Source organism: Coturnix japonica, chromosome 2, assembly GCF_054131305.1.
Source record: "Coturnix japonica strain WE chromosome 2, WE-NBRP24, whole genome shotgun sequence".
NCBI classification, from domain to species: Eukaryota; Metazoa; Chordata; class Aves; order Galliformes; family Phasianidae; genus Coturnix; species Coturnix japonica.
The window spans coordinates 55,943,417-55,965,839 of record NC_140664.1 but is presented as its reverse complement, the minus strand read 5'-3'; positions in this window follow the sequence as shown (position 1 = coordinate 55,965,839).

Sequence of the window (22,423 nt, the reverse complement as noted above, 5' to 3'; positions counted from 1 at the left end):
GGAACATGGAGGATGACAATAGACTATAGGGAATTAAATAAGGTCATGCCACCTGTTCATGCGGCTGTACCCAATATTGCCTCCCTAATGGACACACTAAGCAGGGAAATCAAAACATATCACTGTGTCTTGGATTTGACGAATGCATTCTTCAGTATTCCAATCAGTGAAGAATCGCAAGATCAGTTTGCATTTACATGGGAAGGGAGGCAATGGACTTTCCAGGTCCTACCCCAAGGGTACGTACATTCGCCCACTTTTTGTCATAATTTAGTGGCACGTGATCTGGCTAAGTGGGAAAAGCCAAATAATGTCAATTTATATCATTATATTGATGACCTCCTGTTAACATCCGATTCGTTAGAGGCGGTGAGACAAGCAGCAGATTTGTTGATAGCTTATCTGCAGAAAAGAGGGTGGGCTATAAACCCACAGAAGGTGCAAGGTCCGGGGCTATCTGTAAAATTCCTGGGAGTAATTTGGTCCGGGAAAACCAAAGTACTACCCAGTGCAGTAGTAGATAAAGTCCAAGCGTTTCCAGTCCCTACAACATCAAAACAATTGCAAGAATTTTTGGGTATATTGGGGTATTGGCGCTCCATTATACCTCATTTAGCTCAGCTATTAAGGCCATTATATAAGCTTACAAAGAAGGGTCAATCATGGAATTGGGGAAAGATAGAACAGGATGCTTTCCAACAGGCAAAACTGACAGTTAAACAAGCTCAGGCGTTGGGTATATTTGATCCGACCCTCCCAGCTGAACTAGATGTTCATGTTACTCAAGATGGTTTTGGCTGGGGCCTGTGGCAACGCCAGAGTTCTGTTCGAACCCCCATTGGATTCTGGTCTCAGGTTTGGCACAGAGCAGAAGAACGATATAGCATGATTGAGAAACAGTTATTGGCTGCCTATTCGGCATTACAAGCAGTAGAGCCGATAACGCAAACAGCAGAGGTCATAGTTAAGACTTCATTACCAATCCAGGGGTGGGTGAGAGATTTGACTCACCTTCCTAAGACGGGGGTGGCCCAAGCACAAACGGTGGCACGATGGGTCGCCTATCTAAGCCAGAGAAGCAGTCTGTCTTCATCTCCACTTAAAGAAGAACTACAGAAGATCCTAGGCCCAGTGACGTATCACAGTGATACATCAAAAGAACCGATGGTTGCTCCACCAGAGAAGAGTCCCATTCAGGAAGGAAGATATCCTATTCCTGAAGATGCCTGGTATACGGATGGGTCCAGCAGAGGCAACCCGAGCAAGTGGCGAGCAATAGCATACCACCCCTCTACTGAGACCATCTGGTTTGATGAGGGGGATGGTCAAAGCAGCCAATGGGCAGAATTGCGAGCCGTGTGGATGGTTATAACTAAAGAACCTGGTGACGGCGTCCTGAACATCTGTACAGATAGTTGGGCTGTGTACCGGGGGCTCACACTGTGGATTACGCAATGGGCTACCCAGGAATGGACTATCCACGCCCGACCGATTTGGGGTAAAGACATGTGGGTAGACATTTGGAATACGGTCAAACACAGGACAGTATGTGTCTACCATGTCTCTGGTCATCAACCCTTGCAGTCACCAGGAAATGATGAAGCTGACACACTGGCCCGAATCCGATGGATTGAGAATTCACAATCTGAAAATATTGCCCGTTGGTTACATCAGAAGCTACGGCATGCTGGACAGAAGATAATGTGGGTGGCCGCTAAAGCATGGGGGCTGCCTGTACAACTATCTGATATCGTTCAAGCATGTCAGGATTGCGATGCTTGCTCAAAGATGAGACCGAGACCGTTGCCTGAAACAACATCCCACATTGCTAGAGGATATAGTCCTCTTCAGAGATGGCAGGTCGACTACATTGGGCCCCTCCCTCGGTCTGAGGGGGCGAGATATGCCCTGACCTGCGTTGACACTGTAAGTGGACTGCTGCAAGCCTATCCTGTACCAAAGGCAAATCAAGCATACACAATTAAGGCACTTACTAAACTGATGTCTGCATACGGGACACCTCAAGTTATCGAGAGTGACCAAGGGACTCACTTCACTGGAGCGATGATACAGCGCTGGGCAGAAGAAAACAACATTGAATGGCGATTCCACCTGCCATATAACCCAACAGGGGCAGGCCTTATTGAACGTTATAATGGTATCCTTAAGGCTGCCCTGAAGACAGACTCTCAGTCCCTGCAGGGGTGGACAAAAAGATTATATGAAACCGTGCGGGACCTGAATGAAAGACCTCGGGATGGCAGACCCAGTGCCCTGAAAATGTTACAAACTATATGGGCCTCCCCTCTTAGGATCCAAATTACAGGCACCGATAATAAGGTAAAACCGCAGGTTGGTACTGAAAATAATCTTCTGCTCCCTGCCCCTGAGAATTTAGAACCAGGAATCCATAAGATAAATTGGCCTTGGAAGGTGCAGGTAGGACCCAAATGGTGTGGCCTACTTGCACCTTGGGGGAGATTATTGGAGGTGGGAGGTTCAGTCACCCCCTCGGTGATAGGTACATGGCCTACTGACATCGTGGTCAATACTCCGGCCTTTATTGCTAAAGGAACACCTATTATGTCCCTATGGCAGATCAAGACGCCTCCTCTGGTGCCAGATATAGTTATACAGCCACAGATATCTGGCCAGAGGGTATGGTATCGGAGGCCGGGACATAATCCAGTACAAGCACAAGTATTGACCCAAGATAAGAATACGGCCTGTATCTTGCCCTGGAGGGCGGATCTTCCCCTCCTGGTACCATTGAAACATCTATATTACTCCCCTTAAGATTGATTCTAAGCCTCTAGGACCATTACTCTGGACTGATGAAACGCAGACGGACCTGCACTTCAAGATGATTTGTCTCCGGTAACATCTATCAAGCACTGGCCCATGGAAGATCATAAACACCCATCCAATCATCATCATTTGAATAATATCAACATCTAATGCGACGGGAGATTGTATCAGCGTCGTGATTGGGTCTCTGTAATAAGGGGAACTCATCTAATAATTGGTTCACGTTGTGAAGGGGTGGAGTGTATGGGAGATCACAATGTGAACCACTGATTGATCAGCTGAGGCAAGTGTGGGGTCAGCTGTGGGAGCACAGGTGAAAGTTATGTAGCTGTGCTCCCTGGAGGGGTGGAGTTCGACTCCACCTCCTCTGAGACCTCATTTAAGGGCTGACCCTCACTGAGGCAGCATCTCTTGGAGATCGCTCACCAGGGAGGATCACCTCAGCTCTGGTGAGTTCCCTTTTCCTTATACCCTCTGTATTTCTACCATTTTCATTGTAATTGCTATTCTTGTTAGTACCAGCATCGTTACTGCCAATAAAATACCTAAGAGAGAACACATATTTTTCTGGTGTAAGTATTGATATTAGTATGAAATACATCGGAAATTTGTCTGAAATGGACAATTCTTATGTTAATGTCATTATTTTGTAGGGGAAGAGAGATATTCTGGAATCAGTGAGTCACAATTTGTTACAAAGCATCATTTTAAAGAGAATGTGTCTTTTTTTGGGGATGAAAACCAGTAATTTAGGGAGAAATTGCTATTTGTAGGGATGAAAAGCATTAGTTTGGGAAGAAAACCATAGTTTTGCAAGGATGAAGAGTGATACCTAAGAGTGTACTTTTCATTTCTGGGATAAGTATTGATATTCATGTGACCTACTTCTAAAATCTGTCAGAAATGGATATTTCTGTTGGAAATGTCATTCTTTTATAGATGAAAAGAGTTATTCTGGAAACAATGTGTCATATTTGGCTACAAACGCTGATTTTGAAGAGAAATCGATTTCTTTTGCTGATGAAAACCACCTTTATGTCTAGAAAATGCTGTTTGAAGAGATGAAAAACATTATTTGGGTAAGAAAAGCATATTTTTGCAAGGGTAAAGAGTAATACCTAAGAGAGACCTTTTTATTTCTGGTATAAGTATTGATATTCCTGTGAAATTTTTCTAAAATCTCTCAGAAAAGGATCTATCTGTTGGAAATGTCCTTATTTTGTAGAGGAGAAAAGGTGTTTCTGTTAGTAATGTCCTCAATTTGTAGAAGAGAAAAGGTATTCTGGAAGCAATGTGTCCTATTTTGCTACAAAGCTTCATTTTGTAGAGAAAATGTCTTCTTCTGGGGATGAAAACCAGTATTTCTGGGAGACAACGCTATTTTAAAGGGTTAAAAAGCATAATTTTGGTGAGAAAACCATGTTTTTGCAAGGATAAAGAATGATTCTTAGGAGAGAACTTTTTAATTCTGGGATAGGTACTGATATTTGTGTGCCATTCTTCTAAAATTTGTCAGAAATCGATATTTCTGTTGGAAATGTCCTTATTTTGAAGAGGGAAAGAGGTATTCCAATAACAGTGTTTCATATGTTGCTACAGGGGACCATTTGTAGAGAAAACGATTTCCATTGGGGATGAAAACCACTTTTTTGGGTAGAAAATGCTACTTGTAATGATGACAAGCTTTGTATTGGTAAGAAAATGAATTTTTTGCAAGATTCAAGAGTGATACCTAAGAGAGAACACATTTTTTTCTGGTGGAAGTCTTGATATTAGTGTGAAATACATCGGAAATTTGTCTGAAATGGATAATTCTTATGTTAATGTCATTATTTTGTAGGGGAAGAGAGATATTCTGGAATCAGTGAGTCATCATTTGTTACAAAGCATCATTTTAAAGAGAATGTGTCTTCTTTTGGGGATGAAAACCAGTAATTTATAGAGAAATTGCTATTTGTAGGGATGAAAAGCATTAGTTTGGAAGAAAACCATAGTTTTGCAAGGATGAAGAGTGATACCTAAGAGTGTACTTTTCATTTCTAAGATAAGTATTGATATTCCTGTGACCTACTTCTAAAATCTGTCAGAAATGGATATTTCTGTTGGAAATGTCATTCTTTTTTAGATGAAAAGAGTTATTCTGGAAACAATGTGTCATATTTGGCTACAAACGCTAATTTTGAAGAGAAATCGATTTCTTTTGCTGATGAAAACCACCTTTATGTCTAGAAAATGCTGTTTGAAGAGATGAAGAACATTATTTGGGTAAGCAAAGCATATTTTGCAAGAGTAAAGTGTGATACCTAAGAGAGACCATTTTATTTCTGGTATAAGTATTGATATTCCTGTGAAATTTTTCTAAAATCTGTCAGAAAAGGATATATCTGTTGGAAATGTCCTTATTTTGTAGAGGAGAAAAGGTGTTTCTGTTAGTAATGTCCTCAATTGGTAGAAGAGAAAAGGTATTCTGGAAGCAATGTGTCCTGTTTTGCTACAAAGCTTCATTTTGTAGAGAAAATGTCTTCTTCTGGGGATGAAAACCAGTATTTCTGGGAGACAACGCTATTTTAAAGGGATAAAAAGCATAATTTTGGTGAGAAAACCATGTTTTTGCAAGGATAAAGAATGATTCTTAGGAGAGAACTTTTTATTTCTGGGATAGGTACTGATATTTGTGTGCCATTCTTCTAAAATTTGTCAGAAATCGATATTTCTGTTGGAAATGTCCTTATTTTGAAGAGGGAAAGAGGTATTCCAATAAGAGTGTTTCATATGTTGCTACAAGGGACCATTTGTGGAGAAAACGATTTCTATTGGGAATGAAAACCACTTTTTTGGGTAGAAAATGCTACTTGTAATGATGGCAAGCTTTGTATTGGTAAGAAAATGAATTTTTTGCAAGATTCAAGATTGATACCTAAGAGAGAACACATTTTTTTCTGGTGTAAGTCTTGATATTAGTGTGAAATACATTGGAAATTTGTCTGAAATGGATAACTCTTATTTTAATGTCATTATTTTGTGGTGGAAGACAGATATTCTGGAATCAGTGAGTCATCATTTGTTACAAAGCATCATTTTAAAGAGAATGTGTCTTCTTTTGGGGATGAAAACCAGTAATTTAGGGAGAAATTGCTATTTGTAGGGATGAAAAGCATTAGTTTGGGAAGAAAACCATAGTTTTGCAAGGATGAAGAGTGATACCTAAGAGTGTACTTTTCATTTCTGGGATAAGTATAGATATTCATGTGACCTACTTCTAAAATCTGTCAGAAATGGATATTTCTGTTGGAAATGTCATTCTTTTTTAGATGAAAAGAGTTATTCTGGAAACAATGTGTCATATTTGGCTACAAACGCTAATTTTGAAGAGAAATCGATTTCTTTTGGTGATGAAAACCACCTTTATGTCTAGAAAATGCTGTTTGAAGAGATGAAGAACATTATTTGGGTAAGAAAAGCATATTTTTGCAAGGGTAAAGAGTGATACCTAAGAGAGACCTTTTTATTTCTGGTATAAGTATTGATATTCCTGTGAAATTTTTCTAAAATCTGTCAGAAAAGGATCTATCTGTTGGAAATGTCCTTATTTTGTAGAGGAGAAAAGGTGTTTCTGTTAGTAATGTCCTCAATTTGTAGAAGAGAAAAGGTATTCTGGAAGCAATGTGTCCTATTTTGCTACAAAGCTTCATTTTGTAGAGAAAATGTCTTCTTCTGGGGATGAAAACCAGTATTTCTGGGAAACAACGCTATTTTAAAGGGATAAAAAGCATAATTTTGGTGAGAAAACCATGTTTTTGCAAGGATAAAGAATGATTCTTAGGAGAGAACTTTTTATTTCTGGGATAGGTACTGATATTTGTGTGCCATTCTTCTAAAATTTGTCAGAAATCGATATTTCTGTTGGAAATGTCCTTATTTTGAAGAGGGAAAGAGGTATTCCAATAGCAGTGTCTCATAGGTTGCTACAGGGGATCATTTGTAGAGAAAACGATTTCTACTAGGGATGAAAACGAATTTTTTGGGTCGAAAATGCTACTTGTAATGATGGCAAGCTTTGTATTGGTAAGAAAATGAATTTTTTGCAAGATTCAAGAGTGATACCTAAGAGAGAACACATTTTTTTCTGGTGTAAGTCTTGATATTAGTGTGAAATACATTGGAAATTTGTCTGAAATGGATAACTCTTATTTTAATGTCATTATTTTGTGGTGGAAGACAGATATTTTTGAATCAGTGAGTCATCATTTGTTACAAAGCATCATTTTAAAGAGAATGTGTCTTCTTTTGGGGATGAAAACCAGTAATTTAGGGAGAAATTGCTATTTGTAGGGATGAAAAGCATAAGTTTGGGAAGAAAACCATAGTTTTGCAAGGATGAAGAGTGATACCTAAGAGTGTACTTTTCATTTCTAAGATAAGTATTGATATTCATGTGACCTACTTCTAAAATCTGTCAGAAATGGATATTTTTGTTGGAAATGTCATTCTTTTTTAGATGAAAAGAGTTATTCTTGGAACAATGTGTCATATTTGGCTACAAACGCTAATTTTGAAGAGAAATCGATTTCTTTTGGTGATGAAAACCACCTTTATGTCTAGAAAATGCTGTTTGAAGAGATGAAGAACATTATTTGGGTAAGAAAAGCATATTTTTGCAAGGGTAAAGAGTGATACCTAAGAGAGACCTTTTTATTTCTGGTATAAGTATTGATATTCCTGTGAAATTTTTCTAAAATCTGTCAGAAAAGGATATATCTGTTGGAAATGTCCTTATTTTGTAGAGGAGTAAAGGTGTTTCTGTTAGTAATGTCCTCAATTGGTAGAAGAGAAAAGGTATTCTGGAAGCAATGTGTCCTATTTTGCTACAAAGCTTCATTTTGTAGAGAAATGTCTTCTTCTGGGGATGAAAACCAGTATTTCTGGGAGACAACGCTATTTTAAAGGGATAAAAAGCATAGTTTTGGTGAGAAAACCATATTTTTGCAAGGATAAAGAATGATTCTTAGGAGAGGACTTTTTATTTCTGGAATAGGTACTGATATTTGTGTGCCATTCTTCTAAAATTTGTCAGAAATCGATATTTCTGTTGGAAATGGCCTTATTTTGAAGAGGGAAAGAGGTATTCCAATAACAGTGTTTCATATGTTGCTACAGGGGACCATTTGTAGAGAAAACGATTTCCATTGGGAATGAAAACCAATTTTTTGGGTAAAATATGCTACTTGTAATGATGGCAAGCTTTGTATTGCTAAGAAAATGAATTTTTTGCAAGATTCAAGATTGATACCTAAGACAGAACACATTTTTTTCTGGTGTAAGTCTTGATATTAGTGTGAAATACATCGGAAATTTGTCTGTAATGGATAATTCTTATGTTAATGTCATTATTTTGTAGGGGAAGAGAGATATTCTGGAATCAGTGAGTCATCATTTGTTACAAAGCATCATTTTAAAGAGAATGTGTCTTCTTTTGGGGATGAAAACCAGTAATTTAGGGAGAAATTGCTATTTGTAGGGATGAAAAGCATTAGTTTGGGAAGAAAACCATAGTTTTGCAAGGATGAAGAGTGATACCTAAGAGTGTACTTCTCATTTCTGGGATAAGTATTGATATTCGTGTGACCTACTTCTAAAATCTGTCAGAAATGGATATTTCTGTTGGAAATGTCATTCATTTTTAGATGAAAAGAGTTATTCTGGAAACAATGTGTCATATTTGGCTACAAACGCTAATTTTGAAGAGAAATCGATTTCTTTTGGTGATGAAAACCACCTTTATGTTTAGAAAATGCTGTTTGTAGAGATGAAAAACATTATTTTGGTAAGAAAACCGTATTTTTGCAAGGGTAAAGAGTGATACCTAAGAGAGACCTTTTTATTTCTGGTATAAGTATTGATATTCCTGTGAAATTTTTCTAAAATCTGTCAGAACAGGATATATCTGTTGGAAATGTTCTTATTTTGTAGAGGAGAAAAGGTGTTTCTGTTAGTAATGTCCTCAATTTGTAGAAGAGAAAAGGTATTCTGGAAGCAATGTGTCCTATTTTGCTACAAAGCTTCATTTTGTAGAGAAAATGTCTTCTTCTGGGGATGAAAACCAGTATTTCTGGGAAACAACGCTATTTTAAAGGGATAAAAAGCATAATTTTGGTGAGAAAACCATGTTTTTGCAAGGATAAAGAATGATTCTTAGGAGAGAACTTTTTATTTCTGGGATAGGTACTGATATTTGTGTGCCATTCTTCTAAAATTTTTCAGAAATCGATATTTCTGTTGGAAATGTCCTTATTTTGAAGAGGGAAAGAGGTATTCCAATAAGAGTGTTTCATATGTTGCTACAAGGGACCATTTGTAGAGAAAACGATTTCTATTGGGGATGAAAACCACTTTTTTGGGTAGAAAATGCTACATGTAATGATGAAAAGCTTTGTATTGGTAAGAAAATGAATTTTTTGCAAGATTCAAGAGTGATACCTGTATGGGAGATCACAATGTGAACCACTGATTGATCAGCTGAGGCAAGTGTGGGGTCAGCTGTGGGAGCACAGGTGAAAGTTATGTAGCTGTGCTCCCTGGAGGCGTGGAGTTCGACTCCACCTGCTCTGAGACCTCATTTAAGGGCTGACCCTCACTGAGGCAGCATCTCTTGGAGATCGCTCACCAGGGAGGATCGCCTCAGCTCTGGTGAGTTCCCTTTTCCTTATACCTTCTGTATTTCTACCATTTTCATTGTAATTGCTATTCTTGTTAGTACCAGCATCGTTACTGCCAATACATTTGGCGAGCCAGGCAGGACCCACTGACTTGGCATCTAGAAATATAAGGAAAAAAAAATGTCCTTTGTGTGGAAAATCTTTAATTGGTACAAGGGGGAGAAGACCACCCCCTTAGGGACATGCCTTCCTGGACAAATTCCAGGTTTTGAGCCGTCCCCACATTACCAATTAGCAACAATTATTGAACAATGGGGCCCTTTAGGAGTACCAAATAACATGGATGCCTATTGTCTAACTGATTACTTTCTAGGACTACAAAACGATATCTTAATTACGAAAGAAAAGCGAATGGCTGCATCTATGGCAGCCTTGCCATTATTAAATGCCTTAAATCAGGCAGAGATAAAATCAAACAACATTGCACATGAAAATGAATTGTTAAAGGCCCGTATTGAAAAATTGGAAGGTGAGATCAATCTATTGACGGGAAAAAAACCGTCATTTTCTTCCTCCAACCCTCAAATCAGATACATTTCATTTAATGACGATCAGGATCCTGAAGAAATGAATCAAAATAAGATCACTAAATCTGATCTAGAGAAACCATCTGAGATGGACTCACTAGAAGTCCGTCCAGTAATAACTCAAAAAACAAAGAAAATTCAAGATCGACCAGCAGGGGTGCCTCCTGATCAATGGCCCCCTGCCGAATCTTTTTTACATGTAACAGCCCGTCCATATACGCCTACTGAACTCATGGACCTAGTGCAACGATTTAGGCAAAGGCCAAGGGAAAGTGTTCCAGCTTGGTTATTACGGTTATGGGATTCAGGGGCAGATAGTGTACTGGTTAGTGGCCCCGAAGTATCTAAGTTGGCCACAATAACAATACATCCTGCCCTTCGGCAGAGACTGTATGCTGGGACTCAGTTCCCTGAAGAAAACCATTCAATTGTAGAATGGATAATGGCTGCTTGCCGCATGGTGTGGACAAATAAAACTGACATGCCAGTAAACACAGGGATGTGGTCTTCTATGGAAGACCTTCAAAATTATATACGCGAATTAGGTATGAGAGAGGCTATCTATGAAGACACATTCGATAGCCCTGATATGGTTAAATTTTCTGCGGGAATGAGGGACCTAATTTTACAGCAAGCACCCTCTCATATTTATGGAACCTTGGTTTCCATACTTAATCCAGTAGTATCCGCAGAGGCAGTAGTCCAACAAGCCGCCCAATTGGTAGCAGACCTCGGAGAAACTGAGCGTTTACGAGCTAAGCGCAATATCAGGGTGATTGAGGATGCCGAGGCTTTTCCAATAGCGCGAGCCAGAAGATCGGCCCCGCGAACTTCTCGGGCAGGACCTGTTAGGGTATCCCGGAAACAAATGTTTAATGATCTGCTCCGGGCAGGCGTTCAGTTTTCAAAAATTGATGGGCAGCCCAATCAGGTTCTCCTTCAGTTGTGGAAGCAACTGAAGGATGAACAAAAATTTCAGAATAAACCCAAAAGGCCAGGGATAAGATTTATAGAGCGGCGACCAACAACAACATGGAATTTAGAAGATTTTATAGTTCCAAATAGGAAAAAGAAGCCACCTCAGGTGCCTCGGGTTACGACACTGGAGGTATCGGAGGTAAAAGACTTGAATCTGGCTCAGTTCATGGCTTGACGAGGGATGTCAGTCCCCCTAGGGCCTCTAGACGGGACCGGAGGCCCTATGTGGAACTGACGATATACTGGTCCCGAGAGAATATACAGAAGGTTATGGCCCTAGTTGATACCGGGGCAGAGACATCTATAATATATGGAGACCCAACTAAATTTAAAGGTAATAGAGTGATGATTGGAGGTTTTGGGGGACAAACCATTCCGGTCACCCAAACCTGGGTAAAATTGGGGGTCGGGCGTCTTCCACCACGGGAGTACAAGGTATCCATTGCCCCAATTCCAGAGTATATATTAGGAATTGATATCCTGTTGGGTCTGGCTCTCCATACAACAGTGGGAGAGTTCCGATTACGGCAGAGATGCATTAGAATCCGGGCAATCCAGACAATATTGAGAGGCCATGCAAAACATGAGCCTATTTATTTGCCGAAGCCACGCCGGATTACTAATGTGAAACAGTACAGACTCCCGGGTGGGCAGGATGAAATAACAAAGACGGTGCAGGAATTAGAAAGAGTGGGTATTATAAGGCCTGCACATAGCCCATATAACTCCCCAATATGGCCAGTGCGAAAACCGGATGGAACATGGAGGATGACAATAGACTATAGGGAATTAAATAAGGTCATGCCACCTGTTCATGCGGCTGTACCCAATATTGCCTCCCTAATGGACACACTAAGCAGGGAAATCAAAACATATCACTGTGTCTTGGATTTGACGAATGCATTCTTCAGTATTCCAATCAGTGAAGAATCGCAAGATCAGTTTGCATTTACATGGGAAGGGAGGCAATGGACTTTCCAGGTCCTACCCCAAGGGTACGTACATTCGCCCACTTTTTGTCATAATTTAGTGGCACGTGATCTGGCTAAGTGGGAAAAGCCAAATAATGTCAATTTATATCATTATATTGATGACCTCCTGTTAACATCCGATTCGTTAGAGGCGGTGAGACAAGCAGCAGATTTGTTGATAGCTTATCTGCAGAAAAGAGGGTGGGCTATAAACCCACAGAAGGTGCAAGGTCCGGGGCTATCTGTAAAATTCCTGGGAGTAATTTGGTCCGGGAAAACCAAAGTACTACCCAGTGCAGTAGTAGATAAAGTCCAAGCGTTTCCAGTCCCTACAACATCAAAACAATTGCAAGAATTTTTGGGTATATTGGGGTATTGGCGCTCCATTATACCTCATTTAGCTCAGCTATTAAGGCCATTATATAAGCTTACAAAGAAGGGTCAATCATGGAATTGGGGAAAGATAGAACAGGATGCTTTCCAACAGGCAAAACTGACAGTTAAACAAGCTCAGGCGTTGGGTATATTTGATCCGACCCTCCCAGCTGAACTAGATGTTCATGTTACTCAAGATGGTTTTGGCTGGGGCCTGTGGCAACGCCAGAGTTCTGTTCGAACCCCCATTGGATTCTGGTCTCAGGTTTGGCACAGAGCAGAAGAACGATATAGCATGATTGAGAAACAGTTATTGGCTGCCTATTCGGCATTACAAGCAGTAGAGCCGATAACGCAAACAGCAGAGGTCATAGTTAAGACTTCATTACCAATCCAGGGGTGGGTGAGAGATTTGACTCACCTTCCTAAGACGGGGGTGGCCCAAGCACAAACGGTGGCACGATGGGTCGCCTATCTAAGCCAGAGAAGCAGTCTGTCTTCATCTCCACTTAAAGAAGAACTACAGAAGATCCTAGGCCCAGTGACGTATCACAGTGATACATCAAAAGAACCGATGGTTGCTCCACCAGAGAAGAGTCCCATTCAGGAAGGAAGATATCCTATTCCTGAAGATGCCTGGTATACGGATGGGTCCAGCAGAGGCAACCCGAGCAAGTGGCGAGCAATAGCATACCACCCCTCTACTGAGACCATCTGGTTTGATGAGGGGGATGGTCAAAGCAGCCAATGGGCAGAATTGCGAGCCGTGTGGATGGTTATAACTAAAGAACCTGGTGACGGCGTCCTGAACATCTGTACAGATAGTTGGGCTGTGTACCGGGGGCTCACACTGTGGATTACGCAATGGGCTACCCAGGAATGGACTATCCACGCCCGACCGATTTGGGGTAAAGACATGTGGGTAGACATTTGGAATACGGTCAAACACAGGACAGTATGTGTCTACCATGTCTCTGGTCATCAACCCTTGCAGTCACCAGGAAATGATGAAGCTGACACACTGGCCCGAATCCGATGGATTGAGAATTCACAATCTGAAAATATTGCCCGTTGGTTACATCAGAAGCTACGGCATGCTGGACAGAAGATAATGTGGGTGGCCGCTAAAGCATGGGGGCTGCCTGTACAACTATCTGATATCGTTCAAGCATGTCAGGATTGCGATGCTTGCTCAAAGATGAGACCGAGACCGTTGCCTGAAACAACATCCCACATTGCTAGAGGATATAGTCCTCTTCAGAGATGGCAGGTCGACTACATTGGGCCCCTCCCTCGGTCTGAGGGGGCGAGATATGCCCTGACCTGCGTTGACACTGTAAGTGGACTGCTGCAAGCCTATCCTGTACCAAAGGCAAATCAAGCATACACAATTAAGGCACTTACTAAACTGATGTCTGCATACGGGACACCTCAAGTTATCGAGAGTGACCAAGGGACTCACTTCACTGGAGCGATGATACAGCGCTGGGCAGAAGAAAACAACATTGAATGGCGATTCCACCTGCCATATAACCCAACAGGGGCAGGCCTTATTGAATGTTATAATGGTATCCTTAAGGCTGCCCTGAAGACAGACTCTCAGTCCCTGCAGGGGTGGACAAAAAGATTATATGAAACCGTGCGGGACCTGAATGAAAGACCTCGGGATGGCAGACCCAGTGCCCTGAAAATGTTACAAACTATATGGGCCTCCCCTCTTAGGATCCAAATTACAGGCACCGATAATAAGGTAAAACCGCAGGTTGGTACTGAAAATAATCTTCTGCTCCCTGCCCCTGAGAATTTAGAACCAGGAATCCATAAGATAAATTGGCCTTGGAAGGTGCAGGTAGGACCCAAATGGTGTGGCCTACTTGCACCTTGGGGGAGATTATTGGAGGTGGGAGGTTCAGTCACCCCCTCGGTGATAGGTACATGGCCTACTGACATCGTGGTCAATACTCCGGCCTTTATTGCTAAAGGAACACCTATTATGTCCCTATGGCAGATCAAGACGCCTCCTCTGGTGCCAGATATAGTTATACAGCCACAGATATCTGGCCAGAGGGTATGGTATCGGAGGCCGGGACATAATCCAGTACAAGCACAAGTATTGACCCAAGATAAGAATACGGCCTGTATCTTGCCCTGGAGGGCGGATCTTCCCCTCCTGGTACCCTTGAAACATCTATATTACTCCCCTTAAGATTGATTCTAAGCCTCTAGGACCATTACTCTGGACTGATGAAACGCAGACGGACCTGCACTTCAAGATGATTTGTCTCCGGTAACATCTATCAAGCACTGGCCCATGGAAGATCATAAACACCCATCCAATCATCATCATTTGAATAATATCAACATCTAATGCGACGGGAGATTGTATCAGCGTCGTGATTGGGTCTCTGTAATAAGGGGAACTCATCTAATAATTGGTTCACGTTGTGAAGGGGTGGAGTGTATGGGAGATCACAATGTGAACCACTGATTGATCAGCTGAGGCAAGTGTGGGGTCAGCTGTGGGAGCACAGGTGAAAGTTATGTAGCTGTGCTCCCTGGAGGGGTGGAGTTCGACTCCACCTCCTCTGAGACCTCATTTAAGGGCTGACCCTCACTGAGGCAGCATCTCTTGGAGATCGCTCACCAGGGAGGATCACCTCAGCTCTGGTGAGTTCCCTTTTCCTTATACCTTCTGTATTTCTACCATTTTCATTGTAATTGCTATTCTTGTTAGTACCAGCATCGTTACTGCCAATAAAATACCTAAGAGAGAACACATATTTTTCTGGTGTAAGTATTGATATTAGTATGAAATACAACGGAAATTTGTCTGAAATGGACAATTCTTATGTTAATGTCATTATTTTGTAGGGGAAGAGAGATATTCTGGAATCAGTGAGTCACAATTTGTTACAAAGCATCATTTTAAAGAGAATGTGTCTTCTTTTGAGGATGAAATCCAGAAATTTAGGGAGAAATTGCTATTTGTAGGGATGAAAAGCATTAGTTTGGGAAGAAAACCATAGTTTTGCAAGGATGAAGAGTGATACCTAAGAGTGTACTTTTCTTTTCAGGGATAAGTATTGATATTCATGTGACCTACTTCTAAAATCTGTCAGAAATGGATATTTCTGTTGGAAATGTCATTCATTTTTAGATGAAAAGAGTTATTCTGGAAACAATGTGTCATATTTGGCTACAAACGCTAATTTTGTAGAGAAATCAATTTCTTTTGGTGATGAAAACCACCTTTCTGTCTAGAAAATGCTGTTTGTAGAGACGAAAAACATTATTTGGGTAAGAAAACCGTATTTTTGCAAGGGTAAAGAGTGATACCTAAGAGAGACCTTTTGATTTCTGGTATAAGTATTGATATTCCTGTGAAATTTTTCTAAAATCTGTCAGAAAAGGATATATCTGTTGGAAATGTCCTTATTTTGTAGAGGAGAAAAGGTGTTTCTGTTAGTAATGTCCTCAATTTGTAGAAGAGAAAAGGTATTCTGGAAGCAATGTGTCCTTTTTTGCTACAAAGCTTCATTTTGTAGAGAAAATGTCTTCTTCTGGGGATGAAAACCAGTATTTCTGGGAAACAACGCTATTTTAAAGGGATAAAAAGCATAATTTTGGTGAGAAAACCATGTTTTTGCAAGGATGAAGTATGATTCTTAGGAGAGAACTTTTTATTTCTGGGATAGGTACTGATATTTGTGTGCCATTCTTCTAAAATTTGTCAGAAATCGATATTTCTGTTGGAAATGTCCTTATTTTGAAGAGGTAAAGAGGTCTTCCAATAACAGTGTTTCATATGCTTCTACATGGGACCATTTGTAGAGAAAACGATTTCTACTGGGGATGAAAACCACTTTCTTGGGTAGAAAATGCTACTTGTAATGATGACAAGCTTTGTATTGGTAAGAAAATGAATATTTTGCAAGATTCAAGAGTGATACCTAAGAGAGAACACATTTTTTTCTGGTGTAAGTCTTGATATTAGTGTGAAATACATCGGAAATTTGCCAGAAATTGATAGTTCTTATGTTAATGTCATTATTCTGTAGGGGAAGACAGATATTCTGGAATCAGTGAGTCATCATTTGTTACAAAGCATCATTTTAAAGAGAATGTGTCTTCTTTTGGGGATGAAAACCAGTAATTTAGGGAGAAATTGCTATTTGTAGGGATGAAAAGCATTAGTTTGGGAAGAAAACCATAGTTTTGCAAGGATGAAGAGTGATACCTAAGAGTGTACTTTTCTCTTCAGGGATAAGTATTGATATTCATGTGACCTACTTCTAAAATCTGTCAGAAATGGATATTTCTGTTGGAAATGTCATTCTTTTTTAGATGAAAAGAGTTATTCTGGAAACAATGTGTCATATTTGGCTACAAACGCTAATTTTGAAGAGAAATCGTTTTCTTTTGGTGATGAAAACCACCTTTATGTTTAGAAAATGCTGTTTGTAGAGATGAAAAACATTATTTTGGTAAGAAAACCATATTTTTGCAAGGGTAAAGAGTGATACCTAAGAGAGACCTTTTGATTTCTGGTATAAGTATTGATATTCCTGTGAAATTTTTCTAAAATCTGTCAGAAAAGGATATGTCTGTTGGAAATGTCCTTATTTTGTAGAGGAGAAAAGGTGTTTCTGTTAGTAATGTCCTCAATTTGTAGAAGAGAAAAGGTATTCTGGAAGCAATGTGTCCTATTTTGCTACAAAGCTTCATTTTGTAGAGAAAATGTCTTCTTCTGGGGATGAAAACCAGTATTTCTGGGAAACAACGCTATTTTAAAGGGATAAAAAGCATAATTTTGGTGAGAAAACCATGTTTTTGCAAGGATAAAGAATGATTCTTAGGAGAGAACTTTTTATTTCTGGGTAGGTACTGATATTAGTGTGACATTCTTCTAAAATTTGTCAGAAATCGATATTTCTGTTGGAAATGTCCTTATTTTGAAGAGGGAAAGAGGTATTCCAATAACAGTGTTTCATATGTTGCTACAGGGTAACATTTGCAGTGAAAACGATTTCTATTGGGGATGAAAACCACTTTTTTGGGTAGAAAATGCTACTTGTAATGATGAAAAGCTTTGTATTGGTAAGAAAATGAGTTTTTTGCAAGATTCAAGAGTGATACCTAAGAGAGAACACATTTTTTTCTGGTGTAAGTCTTGATATTAGTGTGAAATACATCGGAAATTTGCCAGAAATTGATAGTTCTTATGTTAATGTCATTATTCTGTAGGGGAAGACAGATATTCTGGAATCAGTGAGTCATCATTTGTTACAAAGCATCATTTTAAAGAGAATGTGTCTTCTTTTGGGGATGAAAACCAGTAATTTAGGGAGAAATTGCTATTTGTAGGGATGAAAAGCATTAGTTTGGGAAGAAAACCATAGTTTTGCAAGGATGAAGAGTGATACCTAAGAGTGTACTTTTCTTTTCAGGGATAAGTATTGATATTCATGTGACCTACTTCTAAAATCTGTCAGAAATGGATATTTCTGTTGGAAATGTCATTCTTTTTTAGATGAAAAGAGTTATTCTGGAAACAATGTGTCATATTTGGCTACAAACACTAATTTTGAAGAGAAATCGATTTCTTTTGGTGATGAAAACCACCTTTATGTTTAGAAAATGCTGTTTGTAGAGATGAAAAACATTATTTTGGTAAGAAAACCGTATTTTTGCAAGGGTAAAGAGTGACACCTAAGAGAGACCTTTTTATTTCTGGTATAAGTATTGATATTCCTGTGAAATTTTTCTAAAATCTGTCAGAAAAGGATATATCTGTTGGAAATGTCCTGATTTTGTAGAGGAGAAAAGGTGTTTCTGTTAGTAATGTCCTCAGTTTGTAGAAGAGAAAAGGTATTCTGGAAGCAATGTGTCCTATTTTGCTACAAAGCTTCATTTTGTAGAGAAAATGTCTTCTTCTGGGGATGAAAACCAGTATTTCTGGGAAACAACGCTATTTTAAAGGGATAAAAAGCATAATTTTGGTGAGAAAACCATGTTTTTGCAAGGATAAAGAATGATTCTTAGGAGAGAACTTTTTATTTCTGGGATAGGTACTGATATTTGTGTGACATTCTTCTAAAATTTGTCAGAAATCGATATTTCTGTTGGAAATGTCCTTATTTTGAAGAGGGAAAGAGGTATTCCAATAAAGGTGTTTCAAATGTTGCTGCAGGGGACCATTTGTAGAGAAAACAAATTCTATTGGGGATGAAAACCACTTTTTTGGGTAGAAAATGCTACTTGTAATGATGACAAGCTTTGTATTGGTAAGAAAATGAATTTTTTGCAAGATTCAAGAGTGATACATAAGAGAGAACACATTTTTTCTGGTGTAAGTCTTGATATTAGTGTGAAATACATCGGAAATTTGTCTGAAATGGACAATTCTTATGTTTATGTCATTATTTTGTAGGGGAAGAGAGATATTCTGGAATCAGTGAGTCATAATTTGTTACAAAGCATCATTTTAAAGAGAATGTGTCTTCTTTTGGGGATGAAAACCAGTAATTTAGGGAGAAATTGCTATTTGTAGGGGTGACAAGCATTAGTTTGGGAAGAAAACCATAGTTTTGCAAGGATGAAGAGTGATACCTAAGAGTGTGCTTTTCATTTCTGGGATAAGTATTGATGTTCATGTGACCTACTTCTAAAATCTGTCAGAAATGGATATTTCTGTTGGAAATGTCATTCTTTATTAGATGAAAAGAGTTATTCTGGAAACAATGTGTCATATTTGGCTACAAAAGCTAATTTTGTAGAGAAATCGATTTCTTTTGGTGATGAAAACCACCTTTATGTCTAGAAAATGCTGTTTGTAGAGATGAAAAACATTATTTGGGTAAGAAAAGCATATTTTTGCAAGGGTAAAGAGTGATACCTAAGAGAGACCTTTTTATTTCTGGTATAAGTATTGATATTCCTGTGAAATTTTTCTAAAATCTGTCAGAAAAGGATATGTCTGTTGGAAATGTCCTTATTTTGTAGAGGAGAAAAGGTGTTTCTGTTAGTAATGTCCTCAATTTGTAGAAGAGAAAAGGTATTCTGGAAGCAATGTGTCCTATTTTGCTACAAAGCTTCATTTTGTAGAGAAAATGTCTTCTTCTGGGGATGAAAACCAGTATTTCTGGGAAACAACGCTATTTTAAAGGGATAAAAAGCATAATTTTGGTGAGAAAACCATGTTTTTGCAAGGATAAAGAATGATTCTTAGGAGAGAACTTTTTATTTCTGGGTAGGTACTGATATTAGTGTGACATTCTTCTAAAATTTGTCAGAAATCGATATTTCTGTTGGAAATGTCCTTATTTTGAAGAGGGAAAGAGGTATTCCAATAACAGTGTTTCATATGTTGCTACAGGGTAACATTTGCAGTGAAAACGATTTCTATTGGGGATGAAAACCACTTTTTTGGGTAGAAAATGCTACTTGTAATGATGAAAAGCTTTGTATTGGTAAGAAAATGAGTTTTTTGCAAGATTCAAGAGTGATACCTAAGAGAGAACACATTTTTTTCTGGTGTAAGTCTTGATATTAGTGTGAAATACATCGGAAATTTGCCAGAAATTGATAGTTCTTATGTTAATGTCATTATTCTGTAGGGGAAGACAGATATTCTGGAATCAGTGAGTCATCATTTGTTACAAAGCATCATTTTAAAGAGAATGTGTCTTCTTTTGGGGATGAAAACCAGTAATTTAGGGAGAAATTGCTATTTGTAGGGATGAAAAGCATTAGTTTGGGAAGAAAACCATAGTTTTGCAAGGATGAAGAGTGATACCTAAGAGTGTACTTTTCTTTTCAGGGATAAGTATTGATATTCATGTGACCTACTTCTAAAATCTGTCAGAAATGGATATTTCTGTTGGAAATGTCATTCTTTTTTAGATGAAAAGAGTTATTCTGGAAACAATGTGTCATATTTGGCTACAAACACTAATTTTGAAGAGAAATCGATTTCTTTTGGTGATGAAAACCACCTTTATGTTTAGAAAATGCTGTTTGTAGAGATGAAAAACATTATTTTGGTAAGAAAACCGTATTTTTGCAAGGGTAAAGAGTGACACCTAAGAGAGACCTTTTTATTTCTGGTATAAGTATTGATATTCCTGTGAAATTTTTCTAAAATCTGTCAGAAAAGGATATATCTGTTGGAAATGTCCTGATTTTGTAGAGGAGAAAAGGTGTTTCTGTTAGTAATGTCCTCAGTTTGTAGAAGAGAAAAGGTATTCTGGAAGCAATGTGTCCTATTTTGCTACAAAGCTTCATTTTGTAGAGAAAATGTCTTCTTCTGGGGATGAAAACCAGTATTTCTGGGAAACAACGCTATTTTAAAGGGATAAAAAGCATAATTTTGGTGAGAAAACCATGTTTTTGCAAGGATAAAGAATGATTCTTAGGAGAGAACTTTTTATTTCTGGGATAGGTACTGATATTTGTGTGCCATTCTTCTAAAATTTGTCAGAAATCGATATTTCTGTTGGAAATGTCCTTATTTTGAAGAGGGAAAGAGGTATTCCAATAAAGGTGTTTCAAATGTTGCTGCAGGGGACCATTTGTAGAGAAAACAAATTCTATTGGGGATGAAAACCACTTTTTTGGGTAGAAAATGCTACTTGTAATGATGACAAGCTTTGTATTGGTAAGAAAATGAATTTTTTGCAAGATTCAAGAGTGATACATAAGAGAGAACACATTTTTTCTGGTGTAAGTCTTGATATTAGTGTGAAATACATCGGAAATTTGTCTGAAATGGACAATTCTTATGTTTATGTCATTATTTTGTAGGGGAAGAGAGATATTCTGGAATCAGTGAGTCATAATTTGTTACAAAGCATCATTTTAAAGAGAATGTGTCTTCTTTTGGGGATGAAAACCAGTAATTTAGGGAGAAATTGCTATTTGTAGGGGTGACAAGCATTAGTTTGGGAAGAAAACCATAGTTTTGCAAGGATGAAGAGTGATACCTAAGAGTGTGCTTTTCATTTCTGGGATAAGTATTGATGTTCATGTGACCTACTTCTAAAATCTGTCAGAAATGGATATTTCTGTTGGAAATGTCATTCTTTATTAGATGAAAAGAGTTATTCTGGAAACAATGTGTCATATTTGGCTACAAAAGCTAATTTTGTAGAGAAATCGATTTCTTTTGGTGATGAAAACCACCTTTATGTCTAGAAAATGCTGTTTGTAGAGATGAAAAACATTATTTGGGTAAGAAAAGCATATTTTTGCAAGGGTAAAGAGTGATACCTAAGAGAGACCTTTTTATTTCTGGTATAAGTATTGATATTCCTGTGAAATTTTTCTAAAATCTGTCAGAAAAGGATATATCTGTTGGAAATGTCCATATTTTGTAGAGGAGAAAAGGTGTTTCTGTTAGTAATGTCCTCAATTTGTAGAAGAGAAAAGGTATTCTGGAAGCAATGTGTCCTATTTTGCTACAAAGCTTCATTTTGTAGAGAAAATGTCTTCTTCTGGGGATGAAAACCAGTATTTCTGGGAAACAACGCTATTTTAAAGGGATAAAAAGCATAATTTTGGTGAGAAAACCATGTTTTTGCAAGGATAAAGAATGATTCTTAGGAGAGAACTTTTTATTTCTGGGATAGGTACTGATATTTGTGTGCCATTCTTCTAAAATTTGTCAGAAATCGATATTTCTGTTGGAAATGTCCTTATTTTGAAGAGGGAAAGAGGTATTCCAATAACAGTGTTTCATATGATGCTACGTGGGACCATTTGTAGAGAAAACGATTTCTGTTGGGGATGAAAACCACTTTTTTGGGTAGAAAATGCTACTTGTAATGATGACAAGCTTTGTATTGGTAAGAATTGAATTTTTTGCAAGATTCAAGAGTGATACCTAAGAGAGAACACAGTTTTTTCTGGTGGAAGTCTTGATATTAGTGTGAAATACATCGGAAATTTGCCAGAAACGGATAGTTCTTATGTTAATGTCATTATTTTGTAGGGGAAGAGAGATATTCTGGAATCAGTGAGTCATAATTTGTTGCAAAGCATCATTTTAAAG